Source organism: Acomys minous (genome assembly GCF_964271855.1).
Source record: "Acomys minous genome assembly, chromosome: 9".
Taxonomy (NCBI): domain Eukaryota; kingdom Metazoa; phylum Chordata; class Mammalia; order Rodentia; family Muridae; genus Acomys; species Acomys minous.
In genome coordinates this window covers 25,403,333-25,427,484 of record NC_140490.1, presented here as the reverse complement: position 1 = coordinate 25,427,484, position 24,152 = coordinate 25,403,333, and the positions used below count along the sequence as shown (strand labels likewise).

The window sequence follows — 24,152 nt, the reverse complement described above, 5'->3', positions numbered from 1 at the left end:
AAGCGCCCAGGAGCATCCCAACTGCCTGAGTAAAGACAAATATTTAGATTCTCAAGATTCAGACTCGATTATCGCATTTCCAAAGCGTGCTTTTCAAAATCCACAGATTTAAAACTAAGGCGAGCTTTAAAAAAAAAAATCTTTCTGAACAGTAAGGTAATCAGAGGTAAGTCCTACCACATTCCTTTGTACTTTAAAATGTAAATACTTGAGTAGACCCTCAAAATTACAAAATATAGGGGTGGGGGATAAGAGTCTTGCAAACCAGCAAGTGGGTCCAAGAGCCACGGAGCCCAGGGTGATGATGTCTCTCTAATGCGGCCTTAATTTCCTTTAGGGAAGATGGATGGGGCATTTCTGGTTAGTCGTGGGAAAAGAGCCACAAGAAGCCAGGCTTTATGTTCATTAGAATTGGAAAAGGGTAAACGGATCAAAACATTAGGAGCGAAGAGGAGGGGTGGGGGTGGGGGACAAGGGGAATCCAGTTTCCAATCAGGCCAGCGGGGGCTGCAGAGGAGCCAGAGGAAAATCGGCTTTGGAGCCAAACTGTGCCAAGCACCAGGCATTACAAAAGACCAATGCGACGCCCCCCACCCCGGGGCACCAAGCACACACACACCCAGCCCTTACTCCCGGGAGGGCCCTCGCCCGCACGGACACCTCGTGCAGCAATTATGCAATTAGGGAACAGCTCGGGACAGCCGGGCACTTTGCACCACGACATCCATCCTGGACTTTGCGGAGACTTAGTTCCTGGCTGCGGTGGGCGCGGGAGGGGAGGGGAGGGGTCCTCGAGGGCGGTGGAGGGCCACACTCTGAGGGAGGGGGGGAGGGGCGCGCGGGCCCCAGCGGGCACGCGCAGGGCCAGGGAGGCCTGCGGGGCCGCGGGCGCGTGCCCGGGCCGAGGCCGCGGCGGGGGCGGGGATCTCGCCGGGCTGCCCCTCGCCGCGTGGGGTCCCTGTGCGCCCCACGCCGCGGCTCGGGTCGCGGCCACGCCCGCCCGACCGCCCTCCCGCCCGCGCCTACTCACCTCGCGGCGCCGCTCGCGCTCCAGCCGCGGCTCCGACGCCAAGTCCCGGAGTGTAGCCGCCGCCTCCGCGAGCCGCCGCCGCCGCCGCCGCCGCCGCCCGGCCGTCCGCGCGCGCCCCCACCCAAGCGCGTGCTCGCCTAGCCCGCCCCGAGAGCCCGCGACAGCGCGAGCCCCACGTCGGCCTCACGGTGCCGCGCCCGCGAGCCCGTGCCGCGCCTTCGCCCCGCCCCCTCCGGCGCGTGCCCGCGCGGGGTCCGGTGAGGTGCGCGCGCAAAAGTAAAGTGACAGCTGAGTCCTGGGCCGGGCGGCGGGGCCAACGGCAGGCTAGGGAGAAGGGAAAGGTGGGAAATCGAGGCTCGACGGCGGCGGGAGGGGGAGGGACGCGAGGACCTTGACGAGTGCGCGCATTAAAGGGACACGCGGACAAGGGGTGGGGGCGCGCCCCCAGGAGGGTGCTGTGCGGCAGAATGGGGTGAGGGTTTAGGAGAACCTTCCACCACGCACCTGCCAGTTCGTGCACGCGCAGGGCCCACCTGCTCCGTGGTGGGGAAACTTGACGTGGGTCCGGGTGAAGCCTCGCTTTACCCCATAGCTGTTGCAGGAAAGCTCCTGCTGTGCTGCCACCCTGGGAGGCTGCGGAGAGGCGGGGTGGGGCGAAGGGTGCATCTCTATCGGAGCGGAGCGAGTGGGAGGCTGCCACTGTGCCTAAGAGCCCCGTGTGGGACAGTAGGCTTGCTGTAGGTGGCCTGAGGAACATCAGGTTCCCCTGTCGATGTAGCCCAAAATAGCCACTTGAAAAAAACAAAAACAAAAACAAAAAAACTGCAATGCTTTGTTAACTCAGCTTCCATGAACTCACCTAACCATCGCAACACACATACCCTCACAACAACTGAGTTCTAGCACGACTCTTAATTTCTGTGAGGATACTTGGGAGCAGCTGAGTCTGTGCAGTCGTCCTTCCCTGCAGACAGGGCTGAGGACAGACCTCCATATCCACCTTAGCGCTAGTTATAATACATAGGAAACCAGCCTGCCAGGTTCCAGAGGCCCACCATGGGAAGGAGAAGTCCTGAGTCCGTCGATCAGCCCAAAGAACTAGTGCAAAAAGACCCCAAAGACTGGAGCAAGACCAGTGCCATAACCTAAGTCTAGAACAGAAAATGCTTCCGTTAGATGCACTCTTCAAGAATTGCCTTTTAATTAATCACCTCTCTGAAAACTGCCCAAAGCAGCTAGTGGTGTCAAGCCTGGAATCCACCACTGAGGAACAATAAAGGCACCTGTGTCCTTAGGAATGGCAGCTCAGGAATGTATGGGAGGGTTAGAAATGAGGGATCCTGGCTTTCTCATTTGCGTAACCACTTACATCTATCTTGTGTGTATCAGGAGAGGTAGTACAGTGTATTAGTAGAAATGCATCATATTTGGAGTATCAAAAAAGGCATCTCATAGACTGTTTTAAGTGTGTACATAATTCATCTTCCCTCGCGAAATCTTTGCATGGTCTCATTTTCCTGATTATGTCTCAAGAATACAAAAATAGCCAATCCTTGCCTGTGTTTTGAAACTTTTTAAAAATTGTTTTGATTTGATGCTGGGATTCGACCCAGGCCTTCCACAGCCTATGTAGGCATGTAAGTTCTGCCACTGAACTATACACGCTGCCTCCAGAAGCTAATGCTTCTATGTGTGTGCTGTTGGCTTACAGTGGATGTTTTATAAGGAAGGACCCCTCTGCCCCAGCCACTGTCACATCTTTTTGAAGTTCTGTCACTGGCACCGTGGTCTAGAGATGCGGTGATGTCAGCTTCCACCCTGGAGAAAGAGCTGAAGAGCTTCAGTGCCATATTGTTGAAGCTTTGCTCCAGCAGCATTCTGTCTGTCTGCAGATGGTTTAACTGCATATTTTACATTCACCCTTCTCGATTCACCCAAGGAATACTAATTCCTGAGGCCCAGACTCTTTCTATTGAGTGTAGGTAATAAGACTATAACTCTGAATGGAGAGAAAGCCAGACCTCACAGGACTTGCCTGTTCTGATCCTGGTCGGTTTCACACTGTACATTCAACAGTTAGCAAATATTGCTGATTCCCTTGTCCATAATGCCTGCCACTCATTATTCCAGAAACCCACAACCAGTCAAAAAACAGATTTATGCATCTAGAACACAGCTCCACACCCGAGACTCAGAGAGCACTAAGGAAGATGAAGAGGCAGAAGAAAGATCTCAAGGGACAGAGGACATAGGGGACTGTAGCAAAGTAATGTCCCCTGGAGGTGGCAGGTGTGCTGTGCTCATAGCCTCACAAGTGTGGCTGCCTGCATAAACCCACACCAACCAAAGTGCCAGTGTAGATGGGGGAAGGACTCACAAGGCCCCGCCTCCAGGTGAAGAGCTACAGGAAGTCAAGGCCTTCCGAGGGAAGGTTGGTTTTCCTCAGGGATAAGAAAGGTTGCCCAAGCCCAAGTGGTCAGCTCTACACCCATGTAGTTAGTTACCATGGGTAACTCTACCTAAAGTCTGTGTGTGTGTGTGTGTGTGTGTGTGTGTGTGTGTGTGTGTGTGTGTGTAGAGGACATAAATTTGAGAGTTGAGACATGGATATGGGCAAAGACACAGGAGGATTTAGAGAGGGCCAAGAAGTAGGATATGATGAAAATACATTGAACTCATGTATAAAATTCTTAAAGCAAAACTCCCAAGAAATGTCTATATTGTTCCATCCCCTCAGTGGAAGCCCCCTAACTGATCTTTTCACTCCCTAGACTCTCACCAAACACACACGTGCGCACACACCAGAGACAGACAGAGACACAGAGACAAAGACAGAGAAACTTGAGGATTTAAAACAAGGCAGCCAGAGTAGCAGGACAGGCTTGTGGTCTCAGTACTAAGAAGACAAAGGCAGGAAGATACAAAACTGGAGGCCACTCTGAAAAACAAAACAAAACCAAAACAAAAAACCCTAAATCATGGATTAGGTTATGTCTCTCCTCTTCCCAATGGTTCTGCATCCTGCAGGAAGGGTTGCTCCTCCTCTTCTTCCTCCTCCTCTTCCTCCTCCTCCTCTTCCTCCTCCTCCTCCTCCTCCTCCTCCTGCCCAGCCCGCTGCCTCCAACAAGCCTTCCAGACTTTTACATTCATTACTGCTTATCCCTGGAACATTCTCCCTTCCTGCCCTTCCCCCAGAGCTTCCTTTTCTCCTCTGCTTTATTTTACAACTCCGTGATCACATGGTATAACTTTGCTTGGTTTAGTCTCCTAATCTTTCCACCCTTCTCCCACCTGCAAGTTCCTTGAGAAAAAAAAGATTGTGTTGCTTGGACTCCCAGCAAGTACTGACTAAGTGAGAGAAATTGACTGTTTTCCATTGTTCTAATTTCTTCAATAATAATAATTAGTGCCTACTGTGCTTTTAATTTGTGCTAGACGAAGTTCTGAGCACTATGCCTGGACCAGGTCACAGCCAGCATGGCTCAGCTTCATCTGTCCTGTTGTTCAGATGGGAACCAGACATGCTGAGATGCTGAGTGCCAAGTGACTGCCCACAATCAGCACTGGATTAAAAACAGCAGTTTGGTTCTGAGTCTGTGAACGGTGGGATGACTTGCCATGATGCCATGTTCGTGTTTATTGGCTCTGCCCAGCTCCTGGAGACCCAGACTGCCCTTAGATTTCCAGTTCCGTTATGTCATGCTGTCACCATGAACTCACTCTGCCTTCCCACCTTTCTTGTCTCTGAGCCTTAATGTGGATTCACTTCCCAGCAGAACTGGCGAATAGGAATGTTTTGAAGACTCCCTCTAACTTTGTCACAGAAAAGCTCAGGAGAAGGTAGACGTACAGTTTCCTGTTTGGGTTGAGTGATGGGAAAGGTTTTCTGAGGATACGAAGACTAGATTTCAGCAGAGAGCATCACCCCGTGGGGAGCACTGATCCTTGACTGGTGAGCCTTCATTCTTGTTAGGCACCTAATAAGAAGTGGCTGTGAAACATTAGATTCTCCTCCTTGAAGGAAACATCATATTAGCTTGGGCTTAACAGTGATTAGAACCTGCAATCAGGGGTATTGGCACACACCTGTCATCCCAGCGCTCGGGAAGCCGAGGCACAAGGACCATGGACTTGTCTAGCTGACAAAACCTGTGTCAGCAAAACCGTGGAGTGGGACAGCACGTGCCCACCCTGCCCAGCACTGAGGGTTCTATCCATAACATGGAGAACAAATTCTGAACCCTGAAAGAAGGAATGCAGACAGAGAGCGGTCTTTTGATTACTGCCTGTAGGCACATGTGACCACCGAGAATATTTTTGATGTTAAAGAAGAGACAACGCAAACCTTTCAGAATGATGGCTGATGCCTGTACTGCAATACATCTGGAAGCCTGAGGCAGGAGGATTTCCACGAGTTAGAGGCCAGCCTGGGCTACACAGGAGTTCCAGACCAGTCTGAGCTTCAGAGTAAAACCATATAGAGAGAAAGGAGAGAGAGAGATAAGAGATAAGACACACACACACACACACACACACACACACACACACACACACACAAAAAAAAAAACCCTGAACTCTAAGGACCCCCGTCATCTAATACTACAGTGGTGCACAGGTACACACCAGGTGCTTAGCGAATGGCTGTTGCAGAAATGAACAAATAAATGAATTTCTAACAGTGATGGAAGGGTGCCAAGAGCTGATTCTTCAGACTTCATAGGGTCAGGAACTTTGCTGCAGGCTACCGTGCACCATTATACTGTAAAATGTCGCGTTAATTAAGACATGAATGGCGCCCTGGTGAGATGGCTCAACAGGTAAGGACACTTGTAGCAAAAGCCTGGTAACATCACTTCCATCTCACAAACCTACATAAAGATGCACGGAGAGGGCCAACTCCACAAAGTTCTCATCTGACTTCCACATGCTGCCTGTGGCATGAGTGCCTCCCCACCATCCTGCGCACACACAATATTATGTAAACACTTTTTAAAGGTTTAAAAAGATGCGAATGATAGGCTGTGGTCAGACCGTGGGGGAAAGAGTCCCTCTCTCCCCCATTCAGAGGCCTAGGGGAAGGGAATAAAGCAGAAGACGGAGAGAGGGTAGGAATGGGATGATATGATTGAAGGGACAACAATTGGGATGTAATGTGAATAAATTATAATAAAAAATTTTAAAGATATGAATATCCAAGTGTGGCTGCTTCTCCAGCCCCTAGACTCTGTGTGCACGCAGCATTCAGTCTCCATGATATTCTTAACACCCTCTGCCTGTGGCATTCGCACTCTTTTGTCTTCCCCTCCGTATCACTATCCCAGGCTTGAGATGACACTGAAAAGTAGGTCACGTCTCAGCTTAGTTTATAAAAGATGTTAGATTGGCATGTTGGTTGTGCATAGCACCCCACTACCCTCCTCCCTCCCTCCCTCCCTCCCTCCCTCCCTCCTTCCCTCTCTCCTTCCCTCCTTCTCACTCTGTCTCAGATTCTCCTTCATCACTCACTGTGGCAGAAACTACCTGCCGTCTTGTAAGCAGCTTCATGGAGAAGCCACTGTGACTAGAAAGTCATCTGCATGAACAATTTCCAAAGCAGATCCCCCTGCCCCCATCCTCAATCAAGCGTTCATCTGACGAGGCCCTGACTATCTTATCTAAAACCCCATGAAAGACCCTGACCCAGGAACACCCAGCTGTGCCACTCCTAAGCCTTCTGTAATAAACATGTGTTCTTTCTAGCCACTGTGTCTTGAGGGAAGTTTGCTAATGCAGCAGGAAATGACCTATACACTGCCATGTTCTCTCCCTTTTATAGTGGTGTTGTCTCCCTCAGTCTTCTGTGTCAGAGATTTTTTTTTCAGCTGTAGGAGTTCCTTCATGGTGAGGGGTCTCATTCTCCTGCAATAAACTAATGTCTAGAAGTTCCCAGAAACAAGGGTGAAGGGGCACGTGCATACCCTATGGTGTGTCTGAAGATGCTCAAGAGGGAGCTGAGAGAATGGATGGAAGGATACAGAGGAGGAAGGAGGGAAACTCCTAAGACACAGTCAGAGCAGAAGGGACTGTGCGATGACAGACAACAGTCGGAGACTTGTAGATCACTGAGATTGAAGATGACGTCATATTTATGATGCTTGTTATAATGTTGTAAGTTCAATAAGTAAAACTGCCTTCAACCTAGAAATCCTCCAGCAGGGAACAAGGGCAGGTGGTGGAAACCCTGCCCTGATTTGAGGAGTGCAGAGATACTCCAGGACACTGGCTGTCAGCATCCATGATCATGGCTCCAGGGGTCCCCTGCCTTGCTGTGTAGATCCTGAGCCTTTGCCTTAACTTCCCACAGCTCATGTTTCTTCCCTTAAAAACAAGACTCATCTTAGTATCTCTTACTATTGTCTGTAGTAAGATGGTTGATTAAATGAGAATCTAGGAAGCCCCTAGACTGGACCATGAGGCAACAAGGGATCACGCCCCCACCCTCCCCGGGACCACCATCCATTTCATATACTGTTTTTAAATGTGAAATGACCCCCACCCCATAAGCTTGTGTGTTTGGACATTTTGTCCCTAGTTGGCACTATTTTGAAAGGTTGCAAAAGGTTTAGGAGATGGTGCCTCAGTAGAGAAAGTTAGATCAGATGCAAGGCTTGGTGTGTTATAACCAGGCCCACTCCCTGTGTGCTCTCTGCCTCTTGCCTCTGTAGCCAGATGCCTCACATTTAGCTGCCATGCCTAACCTGCCATTTTGAACTTGGTCCCCTCAAAATAGCCCCAAATAAACCCTCCCTCCCTTCAGTTGATTCTCATCAGGCATTTGGTCACAGACACAAGACACGTAAAGACTTATGCTCACCATTGTGTCTTGTAAATGGCTTCCCAGAGTCAACCGTGACTGCTGGGAAGCCCTCGAGCTCATTTCACAGTGACTCCTTGATGCAGAGGTTACACCTTGTCTATTTTTCTGTCTCTGGTTTAGTGTAAGGTGACATCACCCATGAGACTGTGAAGATACTGAACCTATCTTTTTGTCCCAAAGCCATTGCCCCAATGATGGAGTGGTGGTCACTATTTCAAAGTCACATGTATGAACACACCCATTTCAAAGACTAGAGAAGCTTTGGTATTGCCCACACATTCAGAATATATATTGAAGAATAATATTCGGACTTCATGAGCTCTCTGGCCCTCTCTTCACAGAAAGGAAGGTAAAAGGCAGAAGGCAGAAGGGCACAATGCAGTGGATTGAGCCTCAGTTGACCTAGAATGCTGCTGAGGGAGGTAGAACAGGTTCTAGGGAAGGAGAGGTTGTTGTTTAAATGGAGAACCAAGAGTGCTGTGAGACAAGCTTCTCAAAAAAATAAATAAATACAAAGAAAGAGAGGAAGGAAGGAAAGAGAAAGGGGCGAAGAAAGGGATAGGAAACATAGATTTATTGGTAGATAAAGCAAAACCATCTCAGAGAAAGGTAATTTTAAGCTAGACTTACAATCCATTGCTTCTGGATTATCACTACTCAACCTTGATGAATGTTTATTTAAGTCCAGAAAAAAGGCTTAACAGGGCTAAAAGGTATTGCCGGCAAAATCAACACAGGAGGCCGAGGAGGTTGTGTGCTGGCAACTTAACCACATTGACAACATGTTCCAGACAGGGCTACCCAGGGAGACAGCAGGAAGTAGCCTGTGTTCTGAGGGGACACCACAGGCCTTGTAAGGAGGTGGAAGGTCTTGTTGGTGGAAAGGAGCTTGTAGGATGTCAAGTCCAAGCACTCTTTGATTTAGGCTTCATTCCAAAAAGTTCACAGATGTCTCCAGCAACTGGACTGCCTGTTGTTCCATGGTCCGCTTTGACTTTCTCCAACCCAGAGTATCTTTCTAGTCCTTTCCTCACCCCTCAGTGTGCATGTGGACTTGTGGAGCCTTGATAATAGTCCCTCTGGGGGAAGGCGGCCTCATTTAAAAATGGCTGACCTGTTCTCCGAAGTTAGCACACACTTGTCTTTACTTGCCCCTCATGTGACATGGACTGGTGTACCCTCACTTAAGTCACTGACTCCTACAAGTTGCCCTCTCACCCTCACACATGCTATGGCCCATTTCCACTTACATACTTACAACACACACACACACACACACACACACACACACACACACATACATACACACACACACACACACACACACACACACACACACACACACAGAGTTTTGTTTTCTTCTCTGGGTAGCCTTGGCTATCCTAGACACACTTTGTAGACCAGGCTGGCCTCAAACTCACAGAGATCTGCCTGCCTCTGCTGCCCAGGTGTGGACCAAACACAATTTTTATTCCATGTAGGCTGATTTGTTCCTGAAATTGTGTCATGCTCCCACTTGGGTGGCGAAAAACAGTGGAATAAATTCTTTGAAACATTCTTCTCACACTAACTGGGATTCCTGTGCAGAAGACAACCTCAACCCACCTCCCACCCAAGTGCTAGGAATCGAACCCAGGGCCTTGTACACTCTAGGTCAGTACTTTGAGCCACAGCTCTAGCCCTAATATCTTATTTTCAATAAGCATTTACTTTATTAAAATAAGAAAATTTTGTTACATAAACATGTTTACATTTATACCCAGAACACTTTCTAGCACTGTCATGAATAATAATTAAGCCAAGCACAGTTGACTGCACACTACCACCTCATTCCGTATTACACTTAACAGCTTATTTACCAAACGATTTTTTTTCCACGACACAAATTCATCATTCCCAACATGTCCCACATTTTTATGTTTCTATTCCTAATAGCAGAGTCATGTGTAAGCATGCCCTTATTTGTGTCATAATTAAACACAGCCTGTCTCACACCTCTTTACCTTTAGAGATTGTTCTGGAAATCTACTGCTACATAATAAACCACTCCAAAGGCTGGGGCTTAAAACAACAGCAATTTGTTTTCCTCATGAATTGAAATTTGGCCAGGCATGCGTGGAAATGGCTTATGTCTGCTCCTTGTGACATTAGGTGGAGAGTTTTAACTGGCGGCTCTAAAGCATCTTCCAGCTCCATAAACAACACAGGCAGCACTCAGCTGAGCACAGGGTCCCTTGTCCTGGTTTAGTGCCGGCTATCACCTGGAACCTTTTTGGAAAGGCTAAGTTTACATTTTAACAGGAGCCTCAGTGGTCCACTTCATGGTAAAGTTTGAGATGCTTTGCCTTAAAGATACCTCTGTGGCTGTCTTCTGAAGTGTCCAAGGAACTGCATCAATGAACCCAGTTCAAGACCAGGTCTCTGCTTCTTGCTTATGCTCCAGGAAACATGACCGCGGAATTTCCTTGCCACATGGTTCCATGAGCACTTTTTCTCCCAGAATCTGTCCTCCAGGTTGGGTTTTGATGCAGATCACTTTGAGTTTACGAATCAATGTAAGAATAAAACAAGTTGAAAATATTATGTTTTCCAATCCATGAGTGTGAACTACCTTTGCCCTGGTGCAGATATTCCTTAATTTCTTTCAGTAATGTTTAATAGTTTTCAGTGTGCACATCTTAAATTTATTCTCTAGTGTTTTGCTCTCTGCATTGTTATTGTGACATAGTTATTTTCACAACTTAACCTTCTGACAGTTCAGTTAGTACACAGAGATAGGCTTTCCTTTTGCATGGATTTGGCACACGTACTACAGTCACTTTGAGTTCTAGTACAACTTTAAGATTTTCATACAAAAATATGTCATCTAAGAATAACGACGGTTTTACTTCTTTCTTTCTCATTGAATGCCTTTCAGTTTTTAAAAGTTCCTTTATTTATTTATTTATTTATTTTTTGTGGCATTAGCCATAGAAATTCCAGTAAAATAACTGAATGAAAGTGTTGAAAACAGCTGCTGGTGGTTGGGGCCAGAGTCTGGTGTTTCTGGGTTCTTGGCCTCTTGTCTAGAGAACTGAAAACTGGGCTAACACAGATGTTCAACAGAAGCAACACAACTTTGTTTGTATCGAGGCAATAGAGCTCATGCTAGAGGCAGACACTGTGTGAATTGGCCATGGCAGCACTGGTTGAGGATATGCAAAGACCTGGTCACTTTCCAAGGCTTCCTTTCAGGGGGTCAAGAGAAGGAGTCGGTTACTAAGAGACATGGTTGGTTACTGAGGGGCATGGCTGTTCACTAAAAAGAATGTTTTGAGTAGATCTGTATTTCTCTATTGTGCAAATCCCTTCCCATTAATGCATCTGATCTTAATCATATGCATGCCTAATTATGCATGGACAAAAGATAGTAAATAGGAGATTCTTCCTGAAAGGTTAATAGAGGACACATGTACCCAAAAACTAGTTCAGGCCGGATCTACCCTTCTATTCTTATACCCGGACATGTTGGGATTTCATTTGGATAGAAACTGTCCAGATTGGAGAGTTAACAATCAGGGGCAGGAAAATAGTTTTTCAGAGATGGCAATATAGGGATGGACAAGGGGTTTAGAGGTTTCTGTGTGTGTTGTTTGACGAGGGGTATGTGTACAGGTGAAGGTGTTAGGTGGCCGAGTGAATCAGTACTGGAAGGGGATGTACTAGGGGAAGCTGTCTCCTCTTCGTGCCTACCTTGCTCCTGAACTTGGAAGGAAAGTACCCGTCTTTCATAGTGAAATATGATGTCGGCTGATAACAATACGACTGTGTTGAGGAAGTTCAAGTTCTTTTTTTAGGTCAAAGGTTTTTATTAGATTAGGTGTTGGCTTCTTCCGTTTTTTACATCTGTTGATATCATCACATATCTTTTGTCTTTTACATTCTAATTTACAACCTAGTACATCTTTTTTTCTCATTTATCTGTTTTCTTTAATTCCTTTAAACAGCATTTATAACTTCCAGTTACAAATCCTTTCTTTGATTGGTCTCCCAGTGTCTTATTCCTTTTGTTATTAATGTGAATGGGATTTGTTTCTTATTTTCTTTTTTTTTAAATTTTATTAATTTATTCTTGTTACATCTCAATGGTTATCCCATCCCTTGTATCCTCCCATTCCTCCCTCCCTCTCATTTTCCCCTTACTCCCTTCCCCTATGACTGTAACTAAGGGAGACTTCCTCCCCCTTTATATGCTCATAGGGTATCAAGTCTCTTCTTGGTAGCCTGCTATCCTTCCTCTGAGTGTCACCAGGTCTCCCCTTGCAGGGGACGTGGTCATCTTAATGCTCTCTCCTTCTTCTTCTTCTTCTTCTTCTTCTTCTTCTTCTTCTTCTTCTTCTTCTTCTTCTTCTTCTTCTTTTAATCCCTTTTTGAAGTTTTAGGGCTTCCTGAAATTCAAAACCAAAAGTGGTTAAAGTTTCATTTCTTCTCTTTGTTCTAGGAGAAGCTACATTTCTGTCCTGAAAATAAAATAACCAAACTGTTAAATGTTACAGCTCAAGACTCCAGCTGAAATCCTTGCTATCCATCTCCTGAGCTTTAAATTCCCTCAGGAAAAGCTAAAATATTCTAAAACAAACTAATTCCCCAGAACAATTTGGTACAAAATGACAACACAATCAGTTAAAACCTACCTGTACCTTTTCCACTGCCTTGGCATGAGGAAAGTAAGTCTCACAATAATCCTGATCTAGGACGTATTGTAGACATGGGATTGAGAACCAAAGGAGAGAGGCGATGCTGAAGTAATAAGATTCTGTGAGGTGTGAGTCTGGGTGAGTGCCTTGATGAGCAAACTGGCAATCTTAATGATCCCTTGTCTGGTAAAAGCAAAAATTTTTCTGCTGGCTCACTTTGTGTTTAGACTGTACAAGGTGCACTAAATGGCTTTGTTTAGAGACCTCTGTCATCCTATGAAGTCAATATAGATGGTCCTCACCTTTTCTAATTCATGCCTCTGTTGCCATGAGAAGTGTTCAGATTCTGAGTTGTGACAGAAGATAAACATGTTTTTAATTGCTTCCGGTTACCATTTGCACAGCTCCTTTTCTGAAGTACCTATTTGAATCTTTCCCCAATATTCTAAATTAACCTACTTATTTTTGTGTATATATGTTTGTGCCTGCATGCATGTATGTGCCCCATATACATGCATGTGCCCACAGAGGCCAGAAGAGGTTGTCAGATGTCCTATAACTGGAGTTCTAGGACATGGTTGTAAGTTGCCTGATGTGGGTACTTGGAACCAACCTGGATCCTCTGCAAAAACAGCAAATACTTGTAACTACTGAGCCCTTTCTTCCCGACATTGTACCAGGTGCATGTGAGATAGACTTTCTAGAGGTGGCAGTAAAGAACCACAGCTCCCAGGCAAACACATATCCTTGAGAAGCATCTTACAAAATTCTCAGTGTTTGATGAGTTTATTGGGATGGAACTCCAGGGGGAAGTTAAGGACCATCTGAGTAATCTCAATCCTCTTTTACAAGTAGAGGAAACTGAGGCACAGAGTAAATGGACACTTTACTCACTTATATGCGTCTATGAAGTGCCAGCTGTGGACCACAACTGAGAGACTCCAGAGTCTGTGTGCTCACCACCATGCCACCCCAAACTGTGGTCAGGGAAACATTAACACCAGGTTTCAGATGACATAGCTTGTATGGGGGCAAACTTCTACCTCCCACTGACAAAGTCCAGCTTCACCCTTCCGTGCTGTTATCTAGTGCCCATTTGAATAAAGCACTTGCTTGAGTCCAGTATCAAAAATATAGTGTGTGATCAAATAAATAATCCATTTAGAAGGGCAAAATGCAGGCGGAGAAATGGGTCAGCAGCTGAGAGTATTTGCTGATCTTAAAGAGGACCCAGGTCTGGTTCCCAGTACTCACATCAGGCAGCTCACAACCACCAGCAGCTCCAGTTGTGGGTCATCTGACAACCTCTTCTCACCTCTGCGGGCACCTGTACATATATGAAGCACATACATACATGAAGGCACAAACATATATAAATAAATCTTAAAAACAAGGCAAAAGATTTAAATAAAGTACTTCAGAAAAGGAGCTGTTACCAATGACGATAAGAAGCAATTAAAAGGTGTTTACCGTTTGTCATTAGAGAAATGCATATTAATATCATAAACACAACCTGGCTTGGTGGCACATGCCTGTAATCCCAGTACTTGGAGAAGCAGAGGCAGAGGGATCTCTGTTGAGTTCAAGGCCAGGCCTGGTCTACAAAGCAAGTCCAGGACAGCCAAAGCTACACTAAGGAAACCCTGTCTCAAAACAAAACAAAACAAAACAAAACAAACAAACAAACAATAAACTTTTTTAATATGCATGTATATAGTGAAAAGATAAGAGGGAACTAAGTACGGTATTAAGTAGGAGGTTAAAGGACTTGTGATGTAAGAAGCTTGTATCTTGCTACTTATCACACTGCCCCAGACCTGGCTCTAAGGATTCTTCTCTTCACTGTAATCTGGTTCAGATTCATTTTTTTCTCCCAAAGCCCATCAAACCGGTAGCAACCATGAACCACTTGCTGGCCTAATCCATCATGGTACAATGCAGAAAGATACAAAACGACTGGTGTGGATAAAGGAAATCAATACCCGTTTCCTGTTTGTTACCTTCAGCTCTTTTGTCTGGTTTCAGTGTGTCTTCAACAGAATAAGAAACATCGCCGAATTCCCAATCAAAATCAGATAAAGCACAGGCAGTGTGACGCTCTGTCTTTGCTCTCCGCAGATAAAAATTTGAATTATAACAGGGCTAAATTGTCTGAGCCCATTCAGGGTTTTCAGTTATTAAAGGTTTTTCTGTGTTTCATAAAAATTTATAGACTTAATAATATGATATCTAGAAACAGAGCCAATTTTTCAGCAGTGTTTAGAAAATTCAGCAAATTTCCCGCAATTCTCCCTAAACTATAAGTAGTCCCTCTGATCTGAATTACCGTCCTTCTTATTATCCTGGTTATTGCTATTGGTATGCACTTGACCAGGGCTGTGTGTACTTGACCAGATGTGGACAGACCTATACTATTTACTCTTTAAACTATATAGCATAATGCCTTACTTTAACCCCAAATTTATTCCCAGCACTACAAAATATATAAATAAATGCTCTTAATTAGCAGCTGGCCTTACAACATGGTCTTTGAAAAATGCTTTTTTCTGCTTAAGGTTGTTTTGTGGTGCTGGATATAAGACTCAGTGGAAACCATTGTATTAATGGCCTTTTATTTAAATGGGCCAATTCTTCATAATTATGTCTTTATGAATATGTACTGAGTTTTCATCTAGACAGCTTAGAAAACTTCATGCTTAATGTTATATCATCAGTATAAAAGGATTAGTAAGATAATCAAGAGGGCATTTTATTTAACAACATCAAAGTAGAAGCTTGATATTGTATTTAATTCTCCCAAATAGTCATGAAATGAAAGAGAATAAGCCCTGTCCCCAGCTTTGTCACATTGCTGCCAGTAGATTCCTGTAGGAAGGATCAATAATGTCACAGGAGATCCTAAGAGCCAGATGGAGCCTGTTTGCAGCACTGTTGCAGGCTAATAAAGCTTGTCTTCCTGAATGTCCCCCAAGCCCCGTCTTTCTCGGCAAAAGAACTCCAGTGCTTAAGTGTGGGTGGTGCGGTTTCCTCTAGATTTCTTTATCGTCGTCAAGCAGAGCTTGTGCCCTCAGATTGTCCTTCATAGAAGAGGGAAGTGCCAAATATCCAAGTCTTTGCAATAGATCGCCTATGATACATCTGTTCTCTCTGAGTTTTTTTAAAAAGCAGATTGTTCTGAGAATGAAATATAATACAACATTTAGATGATGATAGAAGTCCCCTTATGAAATAGTATATACTTAGAAGGAGGCAGGGAGACTTAGCAGAAATGTATGGTAGTTATTACTGGGGCTACAACCTCACTAATATTTGTATTAAACAGCATTTTGAAATGTTTTTTTAAGTCATTTTAAAAAGCAATTTGTAAGTTCCTGCAGTGGAAAGGTACCTAGAACATACTTAAGAGGGTGAAGTGAAAGTAAACTTTCCAAATATTATGCAAATAAGCAGAAAATCTCAGATAACAAAAGATAAATCATACGTGGATGTAAAAGTTTGTATTTTAAAAATCAATTGAGACCATCAAGGCCAGTGGTTATGGGCCTGGGGGCAGGGGGTCCTGCACAAACTGATGTACCAACCAAGGACAATGCATGCAGAGAACCTAGAGCCCCTGTTCAGATGTAGCCAATGGACAGCTCATGCTCCATGTGCAGGGGTGGTGAGGAGTAGGCACTGCCTCCAACAAAAACTCTGGTGCCCGCAACTTGATCGCTCCTCCTTGGTGGGGTGGCCTTGCTATCCTAATGAGACCTAATGGGCTGTGATCAGATGGTGGGGGAGGAGGGCCCCACCCCCTGTCAGAAGACTAGGGGAGGAGAATAGGGCAGAAGAGGGAGTGAGGGTGGAAATGGGAAAACTGAGAGGTTAACAATCAGGATGTAATGCAAATGAATTATAAAGAAAAAATAAATGAAACAAATTTTTAAAAAAATTGTGCAATCTATAAAGCATTGCTGAATTTACCATTGATTTTAATAGTAGTAGTAGTAATAGTAATAGTAATAATAATAATAATAATAATAATAATAATAATAATAATAATAATAATGTGTTTTATTAATATATATTCTTGTCCTAACTAGAAGTAGGGTCAAACACTTGTAATCCCAGCACTGGAGAGGTGGGTGGGGGCAGGAGAATCAAGAGTTCAAGGTCAGCCTCAATTATAATAGTGAGTTCAAGCTCAGCATAGGCTACATGAGGCCCTGTCTCAAAAACTAAAATTGCTTTCAGCCCAAATTATTGTTTGCTGGCCAAATGTGATGGTACAACACTTGTAATCTCAGGACAAAGGTGGCTGAAGCAAGGGTACTGTAACTTTAAGGGCTCCCTTCTCCTCTAAAATAGTGTTTGTCCTCCTGTGCTGGAGCATGGATGAGACTAGAACAATGAAGCTATCTCCATCGTCTTAGCTGCACAGCCATCAGCATAGCCTTTGGGCTGTGAGGTCTTTACCCACAGTCTGTTTTACCTGTTTAATGGCACTGAGTTTCTACATATTCTTACCTTCAGCAGAGGGGGTTCCTATTTCTCTGTTGAAGGGGTGCTCTTAGCAGATTCCAATTTGCCTACATTCATGGACTTAGAAGTGTCTGGAAGTTTCCATTCTCCCAGAAGCAGTTCCTTGAGCAATGACTAATGAATGCAGGGGTATGGATATGCCATCTCCCTTGCTGTCTCCTGATGGGGACAAACTGAGGAGGTACCTGTTCTGCCTTCCAACCTATTCTGTAGAATTGAGTTCGTGTAACCATCTATAGGACTGTGACACACAGGTCCATGCTTGGCCTTCATCCTGTCTCTATCCTCATTGGTTTGGTTTGGAGACACTGTGTTGGAAATCACTTTTACAAACCCTCCTCTATGGGTCTGTTTTGTAAGACAGCATTTCACTGTGCACTCTTGTAATTCCCTTGTCAGGGCCATGAACATTAGACCACACAACTGGGTGAAACGTCCCATCCCTCTGGAACAGGAAATAAGATGTTTTTTTGATCTTCAGAGTAGATAGTGTCCAGCTTGCTCATTTAGGACTGAGACACTCATTCTGTAGCTGCTGGAAGTTTGAGTGCATCCGTGTGACCTGCCACTAACCAAAGGCCAGCCCCTGTGTGAGTTCAAAGGGAGGGCCCCTTGTCCTCAATTAGGACAACTGTGAAGCACTGTGCTCATTCCAGAACTCTCTGGATTATCAACTAAGGAGATACTACAGTTTACCACAACCTGTTTCCTTTCAATGACATCCTGTGTTCCTTAATCCCAAATAGATGTTCTCAGGGGCCTTCTCCCATCAATCCTAGCAAATAATGCTCTATTCTAGAGTCTTTAATATACCAAGGTATTCTTTAATCCAGAAAGACAATTCAGAGACCTAAAGTGTGAGGTATAGATATTGCTGGAAATGAACCTCAAAGAGTAGCAAGGAATGGCCAAGGTCACACCTCGTGTAAGGACTGACTTAAACCACCTTGGTTTGAAGCTGGACTCCTTTTCTTTTCAACATAAATACCCAAAATACATGGTTAGACTTGATCTTCAAAGAGCTATAGTAAGCTAATTTCATCTTTTAAAACTTTAGCCATATTTCTAAATATTTGATTTACTTAGTATCATGCCCAGCCCCATAAATATACTCTGAATAGTGACTGACTACAAGCAGGACAAGTGACCTCTGTCAAGTGCCATTCAAACTTGGACATTGTTCTGCCAGATGTTCCGCATCTGACAATGTCCTTGGAACTTTTCAAACACCTGCCTCAGCCAGAAATACAGGAAAACAGTGTCTTTTAGTCTAGTTAGTGATGGTAGCTGTCCTTGGACCCATTTACTCATGACACAGCAACTCCCCTTCCCTGCTTCCTCAACAGGGACTGTGAAGAGACAGGCTCCACTCTCTCCTTGAGGGCTGAACTTTTTCTAGGCTCCACTCTCTCCTTCAGGGCTGAAACCTTTCCTTCACATCCTACTGCTCTGTCCAGCTCAAATAAGCATCTGTCTGCAGAATGATTCAAATATCAAACCCCATTTCTTCTAAAGCTCTCACTTTTACTTCTTATTTTATATTAGTCTTGGGGATACAGCCCTGAGCCTCACACACAGTGTGCAAGAGCCCTACCTCTGAGGTGCACTTCAAACCCATGTTCATGCCTTTGTATTTTGTTCTAATGAAAACAAGTACTAACCAAATAGTCTTCAGGATGGTGGGCCATTTGATCTTGTCTCTGCTGTGTACCCTTCTCTTTATTTGTGCTGTCACCAAGACTAAACCAGGACTATCTTGGCAGCTGATACTGAGAAACATATCCACAGCAGCTCAGTGTACTCTCTCAAGAAGCTTCTGTAATTTAGGAAGTTTCCATCACGCAGTAGTGATCACGTTTACCTCTGAGCAGATGCTCAAGGGATAGCAGCTAACTGAGAGAACTTTATGAACTGGCCAGACAAGTTCCTGCCTGCTACATGAATACACACACACACACACACACACACACACACACACACCACACATACATGTAAATACATATACACACCACACACACATACACACACATACCACATGCAACACATACTCCACACACACAAACACACCATACACACACACCACACACACACACCACACACACACACCACACACATATACATACATATACACATCACCCACACACCACACACACCACACACAAACACACACCACACACACAGAGACACCATATCACATACATACACACAAACACACACCACACACTCACAGACACCACCACCCCCACACACAGACACCATACACACACCACACATACACTCACCCCAACACACATATACATACATATACACATCACCCACACATACACACACACCACACACAAACACACACCACACACTCACAGACACCACACCACACATACACATAGACACCACACACACACACCACATATACATGCACACCACACACACACCACACACAGAGAGACACCATATCACATACATACACACAAACACACACCACACACTCACAGACACCACACCATACACCATACACATAGACACCACACACACACCACACATACACACACACCCCAACACACATATACATACATACACACATCACCCACACATACCACACACACCACACACACACAGAGACACCATACCACACACATACACACAAACACACACACAGATACCACACACACACACACACACACACACACACACACACACACGGTGGGGGTGTACATCTACGCTCCCACCCTCTCATCCTTTTACCGTCTCAGGTTAGCCTGTGTCAGCTTGTAAGCATGTGAGGACTAAGGAAAAGATGCTCATTTCATTACCACTAGTGCCAAGCTGGGCAATTTTGCAGTATATGGATAGGACTACTCCTGTGGCTCCTCTAGAGATGACATGGCATTAATACAAGGAAGGCATAATCTCTTGGGCTGGGAAGCCATAGAAAGCAAGTTCTGAAGTTTTCTTTAAGGTAACATTTAAAATTAGGTCTACACTGTTTCGTTGATATTTGTTAAGTAGATTCCTGACATGTGTACTGTCAGGAAGGGAGAAGCAGCAAAGAGGATAAATGAAAGAATAGAGTGAGGCTGAGACGGGCCCAACCAGTTGCTGCCCGGTTTCCCCAGTTTCGTTGATTTTTTCGTTCATGATGGCAGTTTCCTTAAGTTTAAGAGTACAATAGTGAGCCGGGCATGGTGGTGCAGGCATACCTTTAATCCCAGCACTCAGGAGGCAGAGGCAGGTGAGTTCGAGGTTAGCTTGGCCTCCAGAACAAGTTACAGGACAGCCAATGCTACACAAGAAACCCTGTCTTGAAAAACCAAAACATAACAACAACAACAACAACAACAACAACAACAACGAATACAATAGTGCTCCGGCATTGCCCACTATAACTTCCTTATCTACAACATCCAGTCTGATGGTCACTAGTGTATGTAGCCATTGCACACCTGGAATAGGAGCTGAACTTTAACTTGGGGTGAGGGATTCAGCCTCTTGATAATTTGCTTGACCTCGCCTAGAACTCTGGGACTCTGACTGGCCTCAAAATCATAACCCTTGTGCCTCCACATGCTGTATGGGCTGCCTTATAGGCGCTGCCAACATGTCTGGCTCTTTAACTTTCCTAACTAAAAGTAAAATTGAAACAGCCATATGAAATCAATAGCTAGTGTATTTTACAGTGCAGCCAAAGAGAATGTGACAAGGTGAAATTCTATTTAATAACTGTCATCAGAATTTTCAAATGTCTTTCTTTGGGATGACATTTTAAAAATTAGTTTATTTAGTTTGTCGACAATTTCACACGTGTATATAATACACTCTGACCCCCCACTTTCTTATCTTCCTCTCATCTCTATAGTCTGACAACCACCCCCACCCCCAAATGCCACCACCACCACCACCATCAGCTTCTTTGCAAGATTCATAACTTTTGGATTCAGTTTGTGACCTGTTCAGCCATGGTCACAGCAAACACTGGATTGGAACTAAAGGGGAGTCAATGGCTCCCGTTTCCCAAAATCTATCAGTAGCAACAGAGGGGTCAGTAGTGAGGACTGGGCACCCTGTGATCTTCCTCACCCCATGCCTGACTGTTCACAGGCCCATCCTTGTACAGGTCTGGTGCCGACATTCGCAGCTGCTCTGAGCTTATGGTGCAATGTCCTGTCTTGGCTACAAGATGGCCTTTTTTTTCCCCTTACATTCATTCTGCTCTCTCTTCTGTAATCATTCCTGACCTTGGAGAGGATGGTACAAAAGTCCTGTCTAGGACTGAGAGCTCCGTTGTCACTTATTCTCAGCACTGGGCACAAGAATTGGCCCCTATCACTGTTTATTAGAAAGAGAGACTCCTGTGGTTAAGGGGTTGAGTATAGGAGTAAAAACATAAATATTTAGAAGGTAATTTGACACTATATCAGTTTAGCTAAAAGGCAGTATCTTGCTACCTGGGACTAATACACCATAGGTCTTTGATAATACCAGGCATGGATGTCCTCAGTCGGATCAGGCCTCAAATCCAATCAGACAGTGTGGCTGTGATGACCTTCCTTTCCGTGTGTGTGTGTGTGTGTGTGTGTGTGTGTGTGTGTGTGTGTGTGTGTGTACATTTATTTAACTCTCAAGTTAACTGAATAAAATAGTGATGGCATCCATTTTAGAGACAAAAGAAGTCACTTGCCATACAATACCCTTGAGTAGGACCCCCATAGCCATTGGCAGATGCTGAAGGTTTGCCACAGAAAGAAAAACTGCTTGGCATAAGTGGGAGAGGGCAAGGAAAGATTAGTGTGAAAAATATGCAAAGAATATGGGACTCTATGGAGCCACAGAGTCCACGAGGCCATGGAAATAACTAGTCTCATGCTATAAATAAGGCTGCCACTAGCCATATGTGTCTATTTAATGTATAAATGGATGACGTGCCTGCTCTGTGGTATTGTTAAGGGGAAGGTTTTAAATGTAGATACGAGGGTGAGAACAACCAGAGGCATCTGGAAGAGTCCAGAGCTGAGAGAGAAAGTAGTGGATCAGCCACAGAAAAGCAGAATAGAGAGAAAGCAGGAAAGAGGAGAGCAAGGGAGCTACAGTAGAGATCTGAGAACATATGTGGAGGAAGAAAAAGGTGAGAGAGGGACAGGTAAGTGTCCTGGTGACAAGAATTCCAATAGAGTTCATCCACAAGGGGACTGAGAGATTTGTCAGATAGAAGAGGCTCATATCACAGAGGAGATGTGTCCCTTTCCACATGATAGAGGACCAGTAGGGTGAGAGAAGCTGCCTGGCACACCAGTGTGACTTTTGCAGCCACCGTAGTAGACTCCAGGAGCCAACAGAGACAAAGAAGGTAGCTCCTGGGCGACAACCGAGTTTCGTTGGTGGGCAGCAGAATCAAATTGTCCGTACCTTAGGGGAGTCAAGCCAGCAGGTTGGTTTGGTTAGGAGGGGTCCCTTTAGGTCCTACTAGGAGGTTTCAGAACCAGGAGAATGTGTGGGGTGCAGTAAAGAAACTGAAATAGCCACTCTGGGTGGAAGAGGGAAAAGTTTATTCCAAACTGCCCAAGGCTGTCTCTGGGGAAGGCAGAGGGAAGAGAGGGAAAAGCTCTAGGGTTATAGGAAGGAAGGGAGCCTGCAAGCTGGGGTGGGGACTGAGGGAGCCTGGAGGCTAGCAGGGACCTCCAGATGAAGATAGGCAGCACAGGCATGTGTAAATGGGAGGGCCGGATGTCCCTTTTCCCAGAGATAAGGAGAATGACTCCTTTTGGCAAGAAAGAACCAGTTTTACAAGTTTCCGAGGAATGCTGACTTTTGTCTAACCATCAGAGTTTGGGGAAATGGCACTTCCTTCAGGCCTGACACTTAAACTTAAGCATGTTAAAATTAAGCAAAGTTTAATTTCCACTTTTCAGTTACACTAGAGTTCAAAAGCCATGTGTGGTCAGTGGTAACAGAACCGGCATCTCACACTAGGAGTTTCCTCATACATCATCTGTCAAAGGAAGGTTCAATGATGTCAGGCAAGCATACTCCCAAAGTGCCTGCAAATCCTGTTAATTCCATGAATGCTCTGTGGGAGTGAGTGTAAATTAAAGAAAGGGTGTGTTTTTGCTGCCTAGGTCAATATGGCATGACACATGACTGCTCTTTAAGAACAAGAGACTATATAGTCTGAAGTGGTCACATGAAGTTGCAGAAAATATTGTTGAGGGAGAAAGGGGGCTCTGAGCTCCACTGAGAGATTAAAGATGTGAGAGCAGTTTGAATTTTGTTGACAAAACCTGTAGGTATTGAACCCCAGGCAATATTCACATCACCACATTTCCGTCATAATTAAAAGAGAGTTGTACTTTACACTGAGTACCCAATACTGTTGGCAACCTCAGAGTTCTTAAAATAATGCATGAATCCTTTCAATAGCTATCACACAGGTGACATTTCTGGCTTTAAATAAGAACAGTGAAAGCTGTTACATTTATTTTTTATAAAACTGTGTTTGTTTTTCAGTTTCTCTCTTAACCCAACTATTAAACAAATAATTGACACCCTATTGTATTATTTAAACAAACTTCACAGCACAAGGACTGAACAGTTATTATTCTATCCCTAACTCTCTAAGTTAATTTGGCTTCCTCCCAGCATACGTCCCAGAGATACTTACAGTTTGTAGTTTCCCTTGCTGAGTTCTCTCTCCTGCTGTCTCCTGGACCTCTGCTGGTGGCTCAATTCCCCTGCTTCCCTTTCTAACTCCTCCTCTCCTGGCTGGCAGGAAGTCCAGCGCTATTTTCTCCCCCCTCAGCAATTGGCTGGAACCTGCTTTATTGGCATACTAGGGGGCAATTGGGGAACAGTGTTTACACAACACTGAGACAGGAGATTCTCGGAACAAGAATTACAACCAGATGTTGGGGGGAGGTGGGTACAGAAATCAATATTTGAATTAGCAATAACCTTATGCCTACAGATAGTGGTGGGCAATGTAAGGACAAAACATGTTTTTGAGCCCTTTGGTAACTTTCTACTTGGTATAGATACAGAGATTAGGTAAGTTGACATCAATCACATCTTAAGTGGG

At 44.9% G+C, this 24,152-nt stretch overlaps 1 protein-coding gene across 1 annotated transcript in view; it reads right to left on the bottom strand.

Moving 5' to 3' along the window:
- UBE2E2 (ubiquitin conjugating enzyme E2 E2) overlaps positions 1–1,193 on the bottom strand; it is a 281,781-nt gene extending 280,588 nt beyond the window's left edge. The window contains exon 1 of the mRNA XM_084795044.1: positions 1,031–1,193. The gene's annotated coding sequence lies outside the window, so the exon portion shown is untranslated. The remainder of the gene's footprint in view (positions 1–1,030) is intronic.
- Between the last annotated feature and the right edge of the window lie 22,959 nt (positions 1,194–24,152).